At 45.2% G+C, this 18,771-nt stretch overlaps 1 long non-coding RNA gene across 1 annotated transcript; it reads right to left on the minus strand.

The window, feature by feature from the left end:
* Positions 1–1,508: 1,508 nt before the first annotated feature.
* Positions 1,509–16,301, minus strand: LOC148519593 (uncharacterized). The gene is made up of 4 exons (XR_015878920.1): positions 16,211–16,301; positions 11,955–11,983; positions 10,265–10,497; positions 1,509–1,711 (listed from the first exon to the last, which is right to left on the minus strand). It is a non-coding gene; the product is annotated as an uncharacterized LOC148519593 (long non-coding RNA).
* Between the last annotated feature and the right edge of the window lie 2,470 nt (positions 16,302–18,771).

Consider the following 18,771-nt stretch of genomic DNA (forward strand, 5'->3'; position numbering starts at 1 on the left):
CTGTATACAGACTCAGGTGCACACAGATATACAGGTGTCACATATCACATTACTCAGTGCAGTCTCCTGTATACAGACACAGGAGCACACAGATATACAGGTATCTCATATCACATTAATCAGTGCAGTCTCCCATATACAGACTCAGTGGCACACAGATATACAGGTGTCACATATCACATTACTCAATGCAGTCTCCTATATACAGACTCAGGAGCACCACAGATATACAGGTGTCACATATCACATTACTCAGTGCAGTCTCCTGTATACAGACACAGGAGCACACAGATATACAGGTATCTCATATCACATTAATCAGTGCAGTCTCCCATATACAGACTCAGGAGCACACAGATATACAGGTGTCACATATCACACTACTCAGTGCAGTCTCCTGTATACAGACTCAGTGGCACACAGATATACAACTGTCTCATATCACATTAATCAGTGCAGTCTCCAATATACAGACTCAGTGGCACACAGATATACAGGTGTCACATATCACATTACTCAGTGCAGTCTCCTGTATACAGAGTACAGACACAGGAGCACACAGATATACAGGTGTCACATATCACATTACTCAGTGCAGTCTCCTGTATACAGACACAGGAGCACACAGATATACAGTTGTCACATATCACATTACTCAGTGCAGTCTCCTGTATACAGACTCAGGGTCTCATTCAGACCCGCTCGCGAGCGCTGTACGCTTGCAAGCGGGTCGATAGTGCCCAAATGCGCATGCGCACGACGGAGGCGCCTCCATCGTGCGCATGCGCGAGACCCGAATAACGACGGGGTAGCCGTCGTTATGGGTCTCGCAGTAAAGGGGGTGTGCTGTCGATGGTAAGTGACAGCACGCCCCCTTTGGTGGGCGTGCCGGGGGCGTGGCTGCCCAGACAGAGACGTTCCCATGGGATTGCTATTCATACCTCATAGAGCTGGATTGCTGTTAATGTCTTCAAAAAGATATGTGGTAAGGCTGAAATAGATATATAACCAAAGAGCAATGGTGGCACTCTGGGGCTTATGTAAATGACAGACACCTGCTTGCTCCATTGTGTCAGGGATATAATGTCACTTTCATCTAAAAATAAAAGTGACAAATTATATCACTAAGGGGCCTATTCCTCATACCTTAAAATTCGATGGAGGTAATTAGGTTTAGAACTGGCATGAAGTTCTACCTAATTACCGGAGGAATTCATCATTCCTCCTCTCCATAACTATCTATTCCGAGAAGCTGTCATTTTTGCGATGACAGTTTTTCGGGAAATAGATAATTTTCCCTCTCTACACTAACTTACTGCAGCTGGAATCTGTGCTGCGCATGTGCTGTTACATTCGTAAACCCAGCGCATGCGCAGCACTACTTACAGCGGCGGTAATTTTGCGATCCATGCTTAACCAGGCCCTCTGTTTGAATCTAAATATTTGGAGTAGGCTCGTGTTTCAATCTTACATCATTACATCATTACGTTATCATTTATTATATTGCGTATATAGACATAGATTTCTGCATTTTACATTCATATTTTTTCCTTTAAGAATTGAAATGATGATTTTGTTTCTGGAAATCACATTGACTAATAATGTAAGAATTTCACTTTACAGTTCATTTGATTAATTCATTTTATGGTAACAAATAGTCTAATGATCGTCTTGGTCGTTGTCAGTATAAGCTGTTATCTTCATTTCTGTGCTGCAATATAAAGAATAAATATATTTACCACATATACAGCATTGCAAAACCTCCTGTAATTTACAGTATAAAGGTATTGGAAGTCACCAAGGTGTTCCATGACAATATAAAGAACAAGAACACAGGCCGCGTGTTTCATATGGAATGGGATTGAAATGCCGGCGGCTGTTTAGCCACCAGTTCAAATCCCGACAGCGTGAGCCCGACAGCAGGAAATCCCGACAGCGGCAGGTAAGTGATCTAACCCTCTCCTCTCCCCCCCTAACACTGCCAGTCAGTAGTAGCCAGCCAACAAAAGTTACCCTCCCTTAGGGGTGCCTATCCCTAAACTCCCAGGGTGGTGCCTAACCCTAACCCTCCCTTACTGCTCCCTAAACCTAACCTTCCCGGGGTGGTGTCTAACCCTAACCTCTCCCTGGGGGTGCCTAACCCTAAGCCTCCCCCCTAGGGGTGCCTAACCCTAACCTCCCCCCACAAAACTTAATGCTAACCCCGCTAACTGCCCTAAACCTAACCCTCCCCCCCTGCGGGTAACAGGACGGGGACCCCCAGACTTACCTCACGTGTCGTCCTGGATTCCGGCATCGGGATTATGATAGGCATCTGTATTTTGACGCCTATCATAAATCCTTGCCGGCATTCTGCAGTCGGAATTGTGACCGGCGGCCTTGCGGCCGCAATAACTGCATCCCGTTTTATATAGGTCACATAAAAAATAAAACAACCCTATAGGCTACATATTCTACATTCCGGAGCTTGGTAAATCTCACAATATAAAAGCTAGGGGAGCTGTTATTGCGATTTGAAACAGGGGAGCTGCAGCAAATATAGAAGATATAGGCTGCTAGGCCGTTTAGGCTGCTAGGTGTTTAGATGCTGAAGTGTTTAGATCTTAAGTGTACTGAGCATTTAAAATTAAAATTAGCGTTATACCAGCGTTCTTGTTAGCTGAGAAGTGACTCTGCCATCTTTCATCCCACAGGTAAATTGACCACTGACTACTTCCTTCAGATGTAACTGATCTATGGGCCTGATTCAGACCCACTCGCGAGCGGCTGTCCGCTCGCAAGTGGGTCGATGTTATGGACTGAGCATGCGCACGACGGAGGGAGCTCCGTCGTGCGCATGCGCCAGACGCGACGAGCGAAGGAAAGTCCTTCGCTATTGTGTCCGATCAAAGGGGGCGTGCTGTCAATGTTGATTGACAGCACGCCCCCTTTGGTGGGCGTGCCGGGGGCGTGCCTCCCTGACGGGGGCGTTCCCATGGGAACGCCTCCCATCAGAAGCCGGCCCACTGACATCACTAGTGATGTCAGTGGGAGTGATTTTGGCTCTGATAGAGCCAAAATCACTCCGGAGCTTGCGGTTGAAAACCTCAACCGCAGGCTCCGGCTCGCAAATTCGATGGTCGCGATGGTCTCGACCATCGCGACCATCACAATGCACGCTCGTATAGCCTGTGGGTGGTGACCCACAGCTATACGAGCGTCCAGGAGGACGCTCCATGAAAATGGAGCCCGGCCCTCATTCAGAGCGTGCGCTCTGCTCAGAGCGTACGGCTCTGAATGAGGGCCTATGTTTTATAGCATAACAGCAATCACATTGCATAGGTATTATTAGTTGCTGTAAGTTGTTTTAAAATTGTAGTATGTTTTTTAAATTACATGGAATTAGAGTGATATACTGACCTCACCATGCACAGATTTAATTAGCACCTTCTGCTGAGGGTGGAGGGCTGTTTGCTAGGGGGTGGGGGTAAATCAGGATGCACATGTTTGTAGATTTATATATTCAGTTCAGAATAGGCTGCTAGGTGCTTAGATGCTGAAGTGTTTAGATCTTAAGTGTACTGAGCATTTAAAATCAAAATTAGCGTTATACCAGCAAAAACCAAAGGAAACCAAACTACAAGCCAGCAAAAACACGGATGGACTACACTCAAGCTATTCAGTGAGTCAACATAAACATCAAACTACCTCCTGCAGTCTGCATAACCTGCACTCTATACACTGACCTCCCTGGTTTGGAGGACACTGCAAAACTTTTCTCCTTAGCTGCAGCTTCGAGCATTGTAATTTCTGTTTCTGAAACACATCTGAATGCACATCCCAAACATTGTCATTTGCTTTATATACACATAATTGCCCTGTCTAAATGTTCTTCTTACCAGTGTATAATTTACTATTCTCCATTTGACTTTTATTTCTCCTACACTACTTACCTACTCTCGGCCACTACCTCACTGCCATAATACACTGCCTAATTGACTACCTCCCCTCTAATACCTGCATCCCCTGCTGTGCTTCCCTGCCTACAGTACCTCCTATTTGCTCACTTGTCATCCTTTGCTCTCCCTCAACCCTGCGTCAGCCACCATGCCTCCTCGCCCCTGCCCCATACCAACCATCTCCACCGGCTTACACCTTCCCCTTAGATCTAGCCCTCACCCCCTCACACACAACCCAGACAATCTTATCCACATATCCCCCGTCCCCTCCCTCCCATTTTCCTGTGCACTCTGGAATACCAGATCTGTCTGCAATAAACTGCCCGCTATCCATGACCTCTTTATTTCCCACTCTTTAAATCTTCTCACTATCACTGAAACCTGGCTCTCCTCCTCTGACACTGCCTCCCCTGCTGCGCTCTCCTATGGGGGCCTCTCCTTCACTCACTCTGTCAGACCTGACAACCGCCAAGGTGGCGGAGTTGGCATCCTCTTATCCCCCAACTGTACCTTTCGCATTATCCCACCTGAGCCCTGCCTTTCTTTCTCCACCTTTGAGGTCCACTCTATCCGTCTCTTCTACCCCATTCATCTCCGTGTTGCAGTCATCTACCGTCCCCCAGGCTCCTCCACCCAATTCCTTGACAACTTTGCCGCCTGGATTCCCCACTTCCTCTCTGCTGACCTCCCCTCTATAATCCTTGGTGACTTTAACATCCCTATTGACATCACAAATCCTGCATCCACCAATCTTCTTGCCCTCTCCTCCTCCTTTGGACTTTCTCAATGGACCTCCGCTGCTACCCACTGCCTCGGCCACTCCCTTGACCTCGTCTTCACCCATCTGTGTGCTCTCTCTGACTTCTCTAACTCTCCCTTCCCCCTCTCTGACCACCATCTACTCTCCTTCACTCTCTCAAGTCCTCCACTCCTCCCCTCACCCATAGCCACCATCACCAGACGCAATCTTGAGTCTCTCGGCCCTGCTGTCCTGTCTTCCTCACTTGATACTCTCCTTTCTCCTCTATCAACCATGGCCTGCCCTAACCAGGCAGCCTCCTTCTACAACATCACCCTCATTTCTGCACTTGACTCTGTTGCCCCCTCCTCCTCTGTCCCCATCCGTCAGTCCAAACCCCAGCCCTGGCACTCCAAACTGACCCGGTTTCTCCAAAAATGCTCGCGCACAGCCGAGAGCCTCTGGAGGCAATCTTGCGCTTTAGCGGACTTCCTTCACTTCAAGTTTGTCCTCTCTTCCTACAGCTCGGCCCTCTCCCTCGCCAAGCAATCCTTCTTCCAGTCGCTCATCTCCTCTCAGTCCTCCAATCCCCGCCACATCTTTGGTACTTTCAACACCCTCCTCCGCCCCCCACCTCCACCCCTTCCATCCTCCCTCACTGCATTTGACTTTGCCTCCTTCTTCTCTTCCAAAATTGAGGCAACTCATCACAGTATATCTCCCAATCTCCCTGCTGCAAAACCACCTCCCCCACTATCCGCACCTCCCGGCCACCCCATCTTGTGCTCCTTCAGCCCCACCACGGGTGATGAGGTCCACTCCCTCATCTTGTCCTCTCCCCATTCCACCTGTCCCCTTGACCCCCTCCCTTCTCGCATTCTACACTCCCTCTCCTTCACTGCCTGCTCCCACCTTGCTCACCTTTTCAACTTATCTCTCTCCACCGGCATCTTTCCCTCATCGTTCAAACATGCTCTTGTCACTCCTATTCTTAAAAAACCCAACCTCGACCCGTCCTCACCTGCCAATTACCGCCCTATTTCTCTTCTCCCTTTTGCCTCCAAACTACTTGAGAGGCTTGTCTATAGCCGCATCACCAGCTATCTCTCTGACAACTCCATCCTTGATCCTCTCCAATCTTGCTTTCGCCAACGTCACTCCACTGAAACTGCCCTGGCCAAAGTCACCAATGACTTGCTTGCAGCCAAATCCAGGGGCCACTTCTCTCTGCTCATCCTCCTGGACCTCTCTGCAGCCTTTGACACCGTGGACCATACTCTCCTCCTTCGCACCCTTCAGACCTTTGGGATCTCTAACACCGTCCATGCCTGGTTCACTTCTTACCTCACCAACCGCTCCTTCTCTGTGTCTTCTTCCGGCTCCACCTCACCCGCTTCCACCCTTCCCGTTGGTGTCCCACAGGGTTCTGTCCTGGGCCCACTGCTCTTCTCCCTGTACACTTCTAAACTAGGAGAACTCATCAGCTCCTTTGGCCTCCAATACCACTTCTATGCCGATGACACACAACTATACCTCTCCTCTCCTGAACTCTCCCCTTCTGTCCTCTCTCAGGTAACCAGTTGCCTCTCCACCATCTCTTCCTGGATGTCCGAGCGCTCTCTGAAGCTCAACATGGACAAAACCGAACTCATTATCTTTCCCCCTAATAGAGTCTCCACCCCAACCAATCTCGCCATCACTGTTGACAACACAATCATCTCCCCTGTCCCCCAACTTTGCTGCTTGGGTGTCACCCTTGACTCCACCCTCTCCTTCACACCCCACATTCAATCTCTGACTCAATCCTGTCGGCTCCAGCTACGCAACATCGCTCGTATTAGGCCTTTCCTCTCCCAGAATGCTACCAAACTGATTATTCATTCACTAATCATTTCTCGGCTTGACTACTGCAACCTTCTCCTTACTGGCCTTCCACGTTGCCATCTTGCTCCCCTCCAGTCTGTTCTCAATGCGGCAGCTAGACTTATATTCCTCTCCCGCCGTTCCACTTCTGCTGCTCTCCTCTGCCAAAACCTGCACTGGCTCCCATTCCCCTACAGAATCCTCTTCAAACTCCTCACCTTCACATACAAGGCCCTCTCTAACTCTACTGCTCCCTACATCTCAAACCTCATTTCCTTACATACTCCCTCCCGCTCACTTCGGTCTGCCAATGACTGTTACCTCTCCTCCACCCTGGTTACTTCATCTCATGCACGTATCCAAGATTTTGCTCGTGCAGCCCCCCTTCACTGGAATGAGCTCCCTCGCTCGATCAGGCTCTCCCCGACCCTGCAGAGCTTCAAACGTGCACTGAAAACCCACCTGTTCACTAAAGCATACCCTTCCACCACATAACCATGTTACCAGGTCTCTCTCCCTCCCGCCTCAGCCACCTCTACCTTGCTTACTTCCTTCACTCAGGTCCCCCTCTACATACTCATGCCTCATGTCATCCGTCTTCTCCCCTTTCCCCTAGATTGTAAGCTCCTAGGAGCAGGGTCTTCCTCCCCACTGTCTCACAGCCTTCTTCTCTAGCACTTCTATGACAGCCTTCACCTTCCCAGCTGTATTGTGTATGGAGAATTGTGTTGCTAATTGTTACTTGTGCTCTGTTTATAAGTTGGTTACTGTATTGTAATGTAATGTTCTGTGTACCCTGTACTGTATGTACGGCGCTGCGGACCACTTGTGGCGCCTTATAAATAAAATGTAATAATAATAATAATAATAATAATATACAATCAGAGGATGACCTAAATTTTGTGGGGAATTCCCCATCAGGAAGCCTTTTCCTACAGGCAAGCATCTCTTTGTCAGTCAGTAGTAGCCAGCCAACAAAAAGTTACATGGCTAGATCAGCAAGTGATCAGTTTAATTAATCTTCAGAGTAAAATATGATATCCAGTAGATATCTTCCAGCAGTCTTATTGGTGGACATTGATGGCAGTTCACCAGTTGGATTATTGAAAGGTCCTGATAGTTTGATTGTTGGCTGTTCAATCCACCAATCTGAGGGTTCAGATTAATGTACTGGGTATGAGTACAGCACATGTGAACTTCATCTCCAGCTCTTTAAGACACAGTGTGGAACCTCAGGAGGGGTAAGTAATCAGTTTGGGTGTGCATTGTGCCAGCACCATAAAGATTTCACTGTAATTATCTCTGCATTGTACATTGTATACTATCTATATTGTATAGTATAAATATATCTGTATTGTATAGTGGTCACTAGAATACTCTCTGGGCATATTTATCAAGCAGAGAGGTGACCTTTAGGACTGCTTTATGATGTCTTCACTTTTCGCAAGCCATCTTGCCCTTAAAGATAGATTTGCTTATTGGTACTCAGATGCCCCCAAGTCTTCAACTCCCGGTAGTAAAGACTTATCACATTATTATTGCATAGGTTTAAGGATGGATAAGAAACTAAGTGGTCCTCCAGATGTTAGGTAGATGAGACAAGAACAAGCAGGGCCGGATTAAGGCTTGTGAGGGTCCTGGGGCAACTAAGCTGTGGGGGCCAGATCAATAAAATTGCCACGGCCTCACACAGCAACTACTATGCCCCTTACCTTGTCTCTGGACCCTCTACTGACCGGCAAGGTAGCAGCATACTACATCATGTCCACAACACTGCTGAGAACTGACTCATGACAGCATAGCGAAAATGATCTAATATACTACCAGGGGAAAACGCAGGGTTTTGGTGGGGAGGATATACTGTATATAGATATATATATAGATATATAAGATAGATATATTTATAGGTAGAGAAAGATAGACAGAAATCTATATATATATGCAGTATAGACAGAAGGGAGGAGACAGAGAGAGGGAGGGAGAGAGAGAGGGGGATCAGAGAGAGAGTGGGAGCGAGACAGAATGAGGGAGGTGGAAAAGAGAGAGGGGGCAGGGGGGGGGGAGGGTCAAGGAGAGAGAGGGGTGGAGGAAAGATGGAGTAAGAGGATAGAGAAAGGGAGATAGAAAGAGAGGGAGGCAGGAAAGGAGAGAGAGGAAGGGAGTGAGGCAGACGGATGGGGAGAGAGACAAAGAGCAAGATAGAGAAAGAGAAAGGGGGAGAGAGAGGGAGGGAGGAGGAGACAGAGGGGGAGAGAGAGAAGAGGAGGGCTAGTGAAGGGGAGAGAAAGAGCATGCACAAACTACCTGTTTTTCAGCTGCAACATCAGCTTTTTGATGGACGGGGGTGGGTACTTCACAACATTAAGACCCGCCCCCTACCCATGCACTCAGAAATTGCGCCATTCTGACAGCAAGGGGGTGAGCTTCCACAGTCAGCTATGTTGGATCCATCAGTGTCAGTGAGTGTGTGCTGTGTTTTATGCTGCCGGGAACTGGCCAGGGACAGTCCAGAGCGGCGAGGTTCCAGTCAGTATATGCAGCAGTGAGGGGGCGCCAAAGTGTGGGGGCCCCTGGGTGACCACCCTGTTCGCCCAACCTATTATCCGGCCCTGATGACAAAGCTGCTTACTGGAAGATGGTACCGGCTCTGGCTGAGTAATTGGAAACAGCTAGCATAGTTGTTGCCCTTTACACAACTTACAGCATTTAAACTGGAGTCAAGGCTGGCAGCAGAAAAAAGTATATTGGTTATGCAGGCCAAGGTCATGGTTGGCAACAGGCAAACTATCCAGGGTCAGGGCTGTTTTCCAACAAAAGAGTAATCCAGAAACAGGATGCGGCCAGGACAGGAGAGAGCAGAGAGATTCAAAGGAAAAACTCAGCCAGTAATGAGGATATAGGACACAGGAACAAGGTACAGCTACTATCACCGACACAGGTGTAGTGAACTAGCGCTATTTAAACTCACAGGAGCCAGTGAACTAAGGACTGTAATCCATCCTATTCCAAACAAATAAGTAATGGTATCTGGAGAAAGAGAGAGGCAGCCCAGAGGGGGAGGGATAGATTCGGTCAAGGATTCCATGATGAACAGCCTAAAAACCAGAAGAGCTGTAACATCAGAATGTAGGATGATGGCTTCTGTTGTTAAGTGGCAGCCGCTAGTGGAACAGAGGCAGCTGCCGCTTCTAACACAACCATAGCTTTCTTTCACTATTTACTTTAACCGAACCACTTTCCTCTGCTTGTTCTAGAGAATCTTATTGCTTTTATGCACTCTTGCGGTTGTCCACCAGCTTAGAGTTGCTCTTTGTTGTGTTTTTTTGGAATAATTCATATCAGTTCCTGTCCCGTTGGAGCTTACAGTTTAAGTTCCCTTCTCCGGACATGCATACACACAATTTGTCAGCAAGCAATTGATAAATAATTATGTTTTTGGACTTTTGGGAGCAAACTGAAGCATTTGGCGGAAATCCATACAAACATGGGGAGAACATACAAACTCCACGCCGCTAATGTCCTGGTTGGAATCAATCCCATGGCCCCAGTGCAATAAGGTGGCCATGCGTTTGATTCCATGGGTTTGATAGGTTATTAGCATTATTAGTAATAATGCTAATAACTGTGCCACCCAGATTGTAGGAACCTCTCATGAACATCTCATGAGAAATATTGTTGATGATACAATGAGTAGTACGATATCCACATCTCTGCTAAGACTCACCATTCAGTGGCTAGATTTATGATGTTAGTGATGATGTCCGTGGGGTCCATGATGTCCGTGGGGTCCATGATGTCCGTGGGGTCCATGATGTCCGGGGTGTCCATGATGTCCGGGGTGTCCATGGGGTCCGGGAGGTACATGTGGTCCAGGGTATCCAGGATGACCATGTGGACCTGGGTGATGGTGTGGAGGAGGGCCTGGGTGGGGATGGTGGTGGTGGTGATGATGTGGTCCTAAAACACAGCATGCTATTAGTCTGAGGCAGCATGAGTCTTTAAGTTAGTTTGTAGATACAGTAGCAATGCAGATATTGATCAAATAAATTTAGATAGTAATTATGGTAAGTAATGAACTCTCATATACTTATCTGCAAAACACTTAGAGGAATATTTATCACAATCCGCATTTTTCATGTGGATGTGCTAAATATTTTCTTCCCAAATTTCACAATGTGGCGATGAGCTGGAAGCAGTGTGATAGCGTAAAGCCATGTTAGCGTAAAGCTATCACACCGCTTCCTGGTTCCAGTTCCTGGCAGCCAAAGCGCATTCGCTGCCTCTGGCTCCCTCTCCGGAAAGTTTTGGAATTTAGTAGACCATAGGCTACTATAGGGTAACGCCATGTGGAGATGGCATTATCCAATGGGGACCATGGCTCCGGAATGCAGCTTGGTAAATCCAGCAGCACAGCAGCCACCAATAGAAAAATAGGAGGGCTGCACTTGCGGATGAAAATGGAGGAACCGGGGTAGATATATCTTATCTGCTGTGATCCCTCCATAGTACATCTAGGGGATACTTAATATCCCCCAAATATCCCCCTATCATTTTATAGAATGCACTCTATAAACGCTAGCTAGAAGCTGATTGGATGAAATGGGCAACTTTTCGACTTGTCCACTTCTCCAATCTCTAGAAGGCATGATACATTTCCCCCTATAATAGGCAGTATGCCCGGCCAGTTAGACATAAGTGTTTCATATTGTATTGCTAACATGAGAGTGGAATTTGCCTGCTTTAGATAAATTAGTATCAAGTTCTGGGAGAGATATTAACATTTCAGATGGAAAGGTCTTAGCAATGAGTTAGACCAGTGGTTCCCAAACTTTCTTGAGTCACAGCGCCCTAGAGTATCAACATTTTGTTCATGACACCCCTAAGCCTAAAGTTTTTTTTTTAATGAGAAATGCAGCAAAATGTTTAAATGAAGTAAATTGTGCTTATATGTCTTCCATTGGTTCAGTAATGTAGTGGTGGATAGGGTTGTGCTCTATTTGTCCATATATTTTATGATTGGCAGCCAACAGCACTGGTTTTGACCATAAATAATCTGATTTGGTTTTGGACCACCAACCTGTGGCTCCCCTACATGTGCCCGGAGGGCCATGGCACCCAGTTTGGAACCAGTGACTTAGACATCCCAGGAGAAGTGACTGATCAGATACTGGTCAGGATGGGGTAAGTGGGTCCTATTTAGAAGTTAACTTGTCAGATGCTTGAAAATGTAGAGAGAGAAACTAATTCTAAAAAGTGTCAATAAATCTTATAATAGAGGTACTGTAGGTCTGGACCAGAATTACACACACACACAAGATATAATAGGCCAATCATATGGATATTAAGCTCAGCTGTGATAATTGTTCTGGAAAACACTAGTGACGTCCTATTGACCAATATTGTGTGATCCCAACCTTGATTTGAATTTCCCATTGCGATGAGTCTGGAGAAAGAAAAGAAGAGAAATAAAACAAAAATTATAAATGATCCATAAATCAATCTATCAGATACAGATATCTCCTACAGACAGTGTGATATATATATATATATATATATATATATATGGGTTGGGTATGGGTTCCCGGTGGTCGGGATACCGACAGCGGCATCCCGACATTCAGAATCCGTAAACCCATAGGTAAGTACTCCTAACACTAACCTGTACCCCTCCCCTAACCCTCCCTCCCCGGTGCCTGAATCTAACCTCCCCCCTAGTGCCTAAACCTAACCTCCCCCTCCCCGCACCCTAAACCCATGACCCCCCCTTCGTGCCTAACTTTAACCCTCCCCCTACTGCCTAACCCTCCCCTAACCTCTGATACTTACTTTCGGGATTCCCGCGCCGGTATTTAGACTGTCGGCATCCTGCATGCCGGGATGCTGACTACATCTTATATATATATATATATATATATGTATATATTTATATATATAATAGATACTTGATGGCGCTAATGCGTAATAATACAGTCCTACTTAATTTGGACTGTATTGAGCAGTCATTACTACACAAGTTTGGAAGGAAATTGCAAGCCTTACGGCGACTAAAATTCTCTGTTTATGCAAACATCTGGTGGAAAAAAGTTTTTCTCCAATTGTCAAATCTTTTGATGTTCGATTGTACCCCTGAGGAAGTTTTGGATATGGGACAAAACGCGTAGAGTATTGATTTCGTCCCCTTCTGCTATCTGTGGAGCTTACTACCAGTGAGCTCACATCCTTAAGGGTGGTGGTAGAATATAACATCTGCTCTACACTAACAGTGGGATGTTTAACATCATGTCTTAAATGTAAGCAATTGTACAAATATTTATATTTTATCCAAAAAAATACGTTTTGGAATTTTCTAATGAGAGGCCATTCGGCCATTTTTCTTGGGTGACATTCTGGTGAGCGGGTTTATTTTCAGGACTTTTCATTCTGAGACTGTTAATTGAAACTACAGCTACGAACTGAATAAAGAAACTATAAGACTTCTAATGAACCATCTTGATCATTACACTAAAGACTCTACATGCAAATCAAATTAAGTAGGACAGTATTATTATTACGCAGTAGCGCCCTCAAGTATCTATTGTATTATTGTATCTTTTGGAGCCCACTAACAGGGGTTTCACTTGAGGTGCTGCTTCCAGTTCTTTGCGCGAGATAAGGAATAATTTTGTTTGTATATATATATATACATATATATATATATATATATATATGTGTGTGTATATATATCAATGCATGTAGAGGGGCACTCGCATTACCATATTTAATGCCATCCATGTGAAATGCACATACGTAAAGAGACCCCTCTTCCCCAGGGATCAGGCGGCACTCAGCGGACTTCCAAAAAGTGTCAAATAGAATTTATTTCATAAATCATCGACGTTTCAAGACCTACATGGTCTTTTCATCAGGATATACATTAAACCTGATGAAAAGACCATGTAGGTCTTGAAACGTCGATGATTTATGGAATAAATTCTATTTGATACTTTTTGGAAGTCCGCTGAGTGCCGCCTTATCCCTGGGGTACAGGGGTCTGCTTAGGTATATGTGTATATATATATATATATATATATATATATATATATATATACAGATGTGTCCCCATACGTCTAGCCTCCTTGCACATTAAACAGCCCTTCTAGCCGCTGACACTGTTGTGATGGAGCGTGTCACATACAGATACACCAGCAGTCGCACACCGAATATCAGGCATGCCGTATATCATTTTAGTCAGCGGAAACTACTTGTGCGTTGTGAATAAGACACATTTTAAGGGAAAAAGTTGCGCGGAAAGACGCTCGGTGTTACCGAGTCACGCAGCTCTCACTTGTTAAATTTTCATATTTTGCATCGGTCTGCGGCGAGCATACATATCTCTGCATATCTGTATGGCTATTCAGTCACATGAAAGTGAGCCAGATAACTAGCGGCTAAATGGGTGTAACTGGTTTAAAGGGTAGCATTACATTTGTGTCCTTCAATTTACTTATCACCCACATATTGCAGTGTTTTTACAATCGAGGAGACCTATAAAAGTGCGCAATGAAACCGTAGGTGATGGTGTGTTTGTTGTTGCATATACAAGTATTTGGAATTTACTACAGTAGCTAAAAATACAAATTAGTCAGTTATGTGCATTTTGTTTTTTTAACTGAACTAGTTAAACTTTACGGAGAACATTTGGGGTTTAGAAACTGAGAAAAAAAATAGTCAAATGTGAAATTATAATTTAAATTATTAGATGAATCCATACAGAACAATGATATTACATATTAAACTATGAGTGTAATGATACATAAGTGATATTTATTATAAATACTTCACTACTGAAAATGACAAATATTATTAGTGACCATGTATGTGACCTCTATGCATTCAACGTAGAGTCGTTTGCTTTTATACCGCCACAGAACTCCTCTGTGTCTTAAGCTGCATACACACGTAAAGATTTTCTGTCCAACCATCCAACTAGTTGATTGGTTGAATGAAAATCTGGTAAGGTATGAAAGCAAATGACAATCAGCAATTTGCTCCCAAACACCGGAAAATGGACAAAAACTGCCGTTTGAACAAATTGTTTAGATCAAACATTTAACAAATTTGTCTAACGACCATTTTCATCTAATTTCTGGCATTTAGGCGCAAATTGCTGATTGTCTGTTACTCCCATACATTACCAGATTTTCAATCCAACCAATCAACTAGTTGGATGATTGGACAGAAAATCTTTACGTGTGTACCCAGCCTTAGGATATACTGTACATGCCATTTGTAGTACTGTAGGTAGGGCATATATCACATATCTCAGCAGATAAAGAAAGGTATATTCCATACTAGCCAACTGTCCCTGATTGTCAGGGAGACTCCTTGAAATAGTAGCAATCTCCCTGACTCCCTGAAGAACCTAGCAATCTCCCTGATTGCACCTTACCCCATTATGAAGCTGTTATATTATAAAAAAAAACAGAGATATATACATTCAAATGGGATCACTAGTATAATTTCCCTGCATTTGCTTTACGGCACAATGATCCCTATGGCTACAGGCATTTTCTGAAAAGTATCAGTGTGTTTTCCTCAACTAGTAGATCATACTAACTGCTTTGGGGCTCATTTACATTTGGATGTAAGACAATTTTATCACACGCCTCTCAGATGTAGCAGCACACGCCCACTTTACCGCCACGCTCATAGGTGACCGTTTTGCTTTCACAATCTCCCCGAAATGGTTTTTCAAAAGTAGGCAAGTATGGTATATTCATCACATTTATTTCAAAGCTGCTGCATTTAAGATTGGATAAACCAAACTAATTTGTATCTGGGACACAACTGCCGTTATGATCTGTAAATCAGCAGAATATAATGATATTACAAGCTATCTAGCCATGCACTGTACTGTAGCTCAAACAGACAACCTGAATGATTTGTAATTTGCACTAGGGTTGAAGACGTGTCAAGGTACAGTATTCTTATTGGCATTACAATTATTCAAATAATTATTTGCTATCTGTATGCATAATTATAGTATACTATTAGGTCTATTTACTAAAGGGAGAAAACCCATTTCTCTGGTGGGTATTTGGTAAAAGAGATCATCAGGTCTCTCTGACAAATGAACAATCGTGATGACAATAGCAGAGGCTATGTACAGCAGCAAGAGGTATAAGTAAATCAGGCATAAAAACATTTTCTGTTGTTCGGACAAGTGACAATAGAAAATATCTGTTATCACCCACTCATAGTAAATAGACCCATAAGAGTGTTTTATCCATTTATAAAGGTAAAGAAGGGACTTAATGTATCACTTTTCTATCTGCATATGAATACAGATATCCACCCACTCTTTCGTGGGTCCGGGGGAAAACCAGAAAAATCGTGAGTCTCCCGCACCTTCTATTTGCTTTATTTCTGAACTTGGAAAAGATATATAGGGGTCTATGTACTAAGCCTTGGAGAGGGCTAAAATTAACGGAGATAAAGTACCATCCAATCAGCTCCTAATTGTCACTTTACAGGCTGTGTTTGAAAAATGACAGGAGCTGATTGGTTGGTACTTTATCTCCATCCACTTGATCTCTCGCAAAGGCTTAGTACATAGACCAGTGATAGTGATATCTGATAAACTGGAACTGCAGTAATAACATGTAGATCATGTATAAAGCATTGCACATACCTTCCTCTGGTACAGGGAGATCAGCGATTGCTTAGGGATGATATCAGCTGGATTTATAACCTGGGGATCCAGACCTAGTAGTTATCTCATGTGTGATAGTTTAGGGACAACATATAGGCTTAAGTTGACATCATATGTGTCATTGTTATTTCACCAACAGCATACTCCCCCAGCAGACACTCCCCAACACCACAGAGACTTTTACCAGTGTGTGCAGAGACAAAGGCTGAAGTCGGGAAACTGACATTGCTGGAGGAAAGGTGCACAGTAAAAACAGAAGGACATAAGCAATGGTCCAAATGCACATTTTCTTCATTGTTCTAGCAACTGCTGTATATAAAGATCTGTATCTCACATAAACTGTACATAATGATTTACTAGACCCACCAGTTAGGTATTGGGTTGTAAATGTGAAAAAATAAGAATTGATCTTAAAATGAAGGTGTACTATGCTTGTCAGCATCTGGGAAGGGCAGCCAGGTTGGCATAGCGAGGAATGGGGGGATGGCATAAGAGGGCATGGTGGGGACATTATGCTTTATTGGGGGTGGAGTGGGGGCGTGGCCCCGCAATTGGCGTCATCACGGCCCGCATGGATCTATGCCATTGTAAAGAAGGGGGCGGGGCCACAATGACGCAATTCAGTTCAAATAGCGCCATTAACCTCCCCGCGCTGTGGGGGTGTTTGTATGATGATGGGTGGGGGATTCCGGGGGTAGGCAGCCGGTCGGGGGACTTGTCCACCTTTCTGGGTGGTCGGGAGTGCCACGCAACTTTTGGGAGCCTCGCGCCCATTCAGGGAGGGTAGGCTAGCAATGCGAGAGCAGTTACAGCCAACTTGCGTGCAACCCCATCAGCTCCATAGAGTAACTAAAAAATAACTGAGTAATTACGGCTCAAAACATAGCAAATGTCATTGTAAATTTTAGTTGTGTTTAGGAGCTATAGTATATCTATCTGACTACCTACGTGTATTATTCAAGTGGTACTTAATGAATTTTACAGTTTGTGTTTTATGTATTTTTTTTTATCAAATTTTATAACATGTTATGGACATTTGTGATATATTTTACATGATGTGTTTAAAAATGCAAGAAAATAAAGTAGCTCATTCAAAGGAAGAAATCTGATTGATAAATCTGCTCTCTGGACCTGATCCGGAGATGCCGGCTTCTAGGATCTGCAGCTGTGTACGAGGATGCAGCCATCGGATCACTCTGCGTGACCTTCGGTCATACTGTATGAGTAACCTTCTGGTTGCTCAGGATGGCCGATGCTTTGGCACAGCTGAAGCCAGTGAAGCTGCATACAAGGACACAGTCACTGGCTTCAGCATCAGCATGCCAAGAAAACGGGGCTGACACAGCCCCGTTTTCAGGGATGCCGCCTGACCTCGCCCACGCTCAGCCCTTAGACGGCCGCAGTCTGTCATTCAGGCTGCGGTGTCCCTGTCTGAGGATGTAATTTTTTCCTTGGCACAACATTGGAGCCATTATAACCGACTTAAGCATGAAACCGGTTGAACCTGAAATATCAGTCCCAATAATTGTCATGTGAATTTCATGATTAGCGCATCACATGCAGCAAAGATATGTTTCCTTGCTTTCTGTCAGGTCTGGTTCGAGGCCCATTTGAGTGCAGCAGCCACATGTGGCCACCAGCCTATAGGGGGCGCAGTGTGCCTGCTGAACTTCTGGCACGGTTGAACCTCTGTCTGGCCTGGGCCACACTGGGCTCTTCTTCCTACTCAGACATGGCCCGAGCCGCGACCCAACTTTGACGTGGCTGTGTGATGTCATGGAGGTAACGCAGCCAGACAGAGCACTGAGGTTGAGGAGGCAAGGGCAGTGGGGAGTGGCATAGTACAGGCAGCAGTTGCTGACGCCTGCAGCTGTCCTAAGGGAATTTCTGTTTCACAACTACATTCCCCTCATCAAGGAGATGTTTTAAGCAGCTGTACCTGCAGCCTTTGCTTTAAAACTTGTTGCATATGATAAAACTTGTTGATAAATGAGCCCCTTAATGTGAATTTTTCCTTGCAGCCTCAGGAGGAAAAATCTGTATTAAGTACACCCTCTGGGGCTAACCACGCAGGGTAATATCATAGCTCCTAGTACTTAACCCAGCAGCTCTGGGCTAACACTTGTTAGCCACAGGTTTACCGTGTGTGGAAATGAGCAAAGTAGTGCCCCTTATAGAGTGCTCCAGTACTATTTCCCCCTATGCAGTGCCCCCAGTAGTGCCCTTTATATAGTGCCCCCAGTAGTAATCCCCCCTATGCAGTGCCCCCTATGAAGTGCCCCCAGTAGTGGTCCCCCCTATGCAGTGCTCCCAGTAGTACCCCTTATATTGTGCCCCCAGTAGTAGTCCCCCCTATGCATTGCCCCCAGTAGTAGTACCACCAATGCAGTGCCCCCCCCCCATGCAGTGCTAGTGCGCCTTACATATATAAGGACAAAGACACACAAAAAAACAACACTTACCTGAATCCCCGCTGCTGCTCCTGTGATCGCCGCCATGGGCTCCTCCATCCTCCAGCCCACTCTGCACTATGGGAGAGA

The sequence above is a fragment of the Taudactylus pleione genome, unplaced genomic scaffold, assembly GCF_031769625.1.
Source record: "Taudactylus pleione unplaced genomic scaffold, aTauple2 ptg000188l, whole genome shotgun sequence".
NCBI lineage: Eukaryota > Metazoa > Chordata > Amphibia > Anura > Myobatrachidae > Taudactylus > Taudactylus pleione.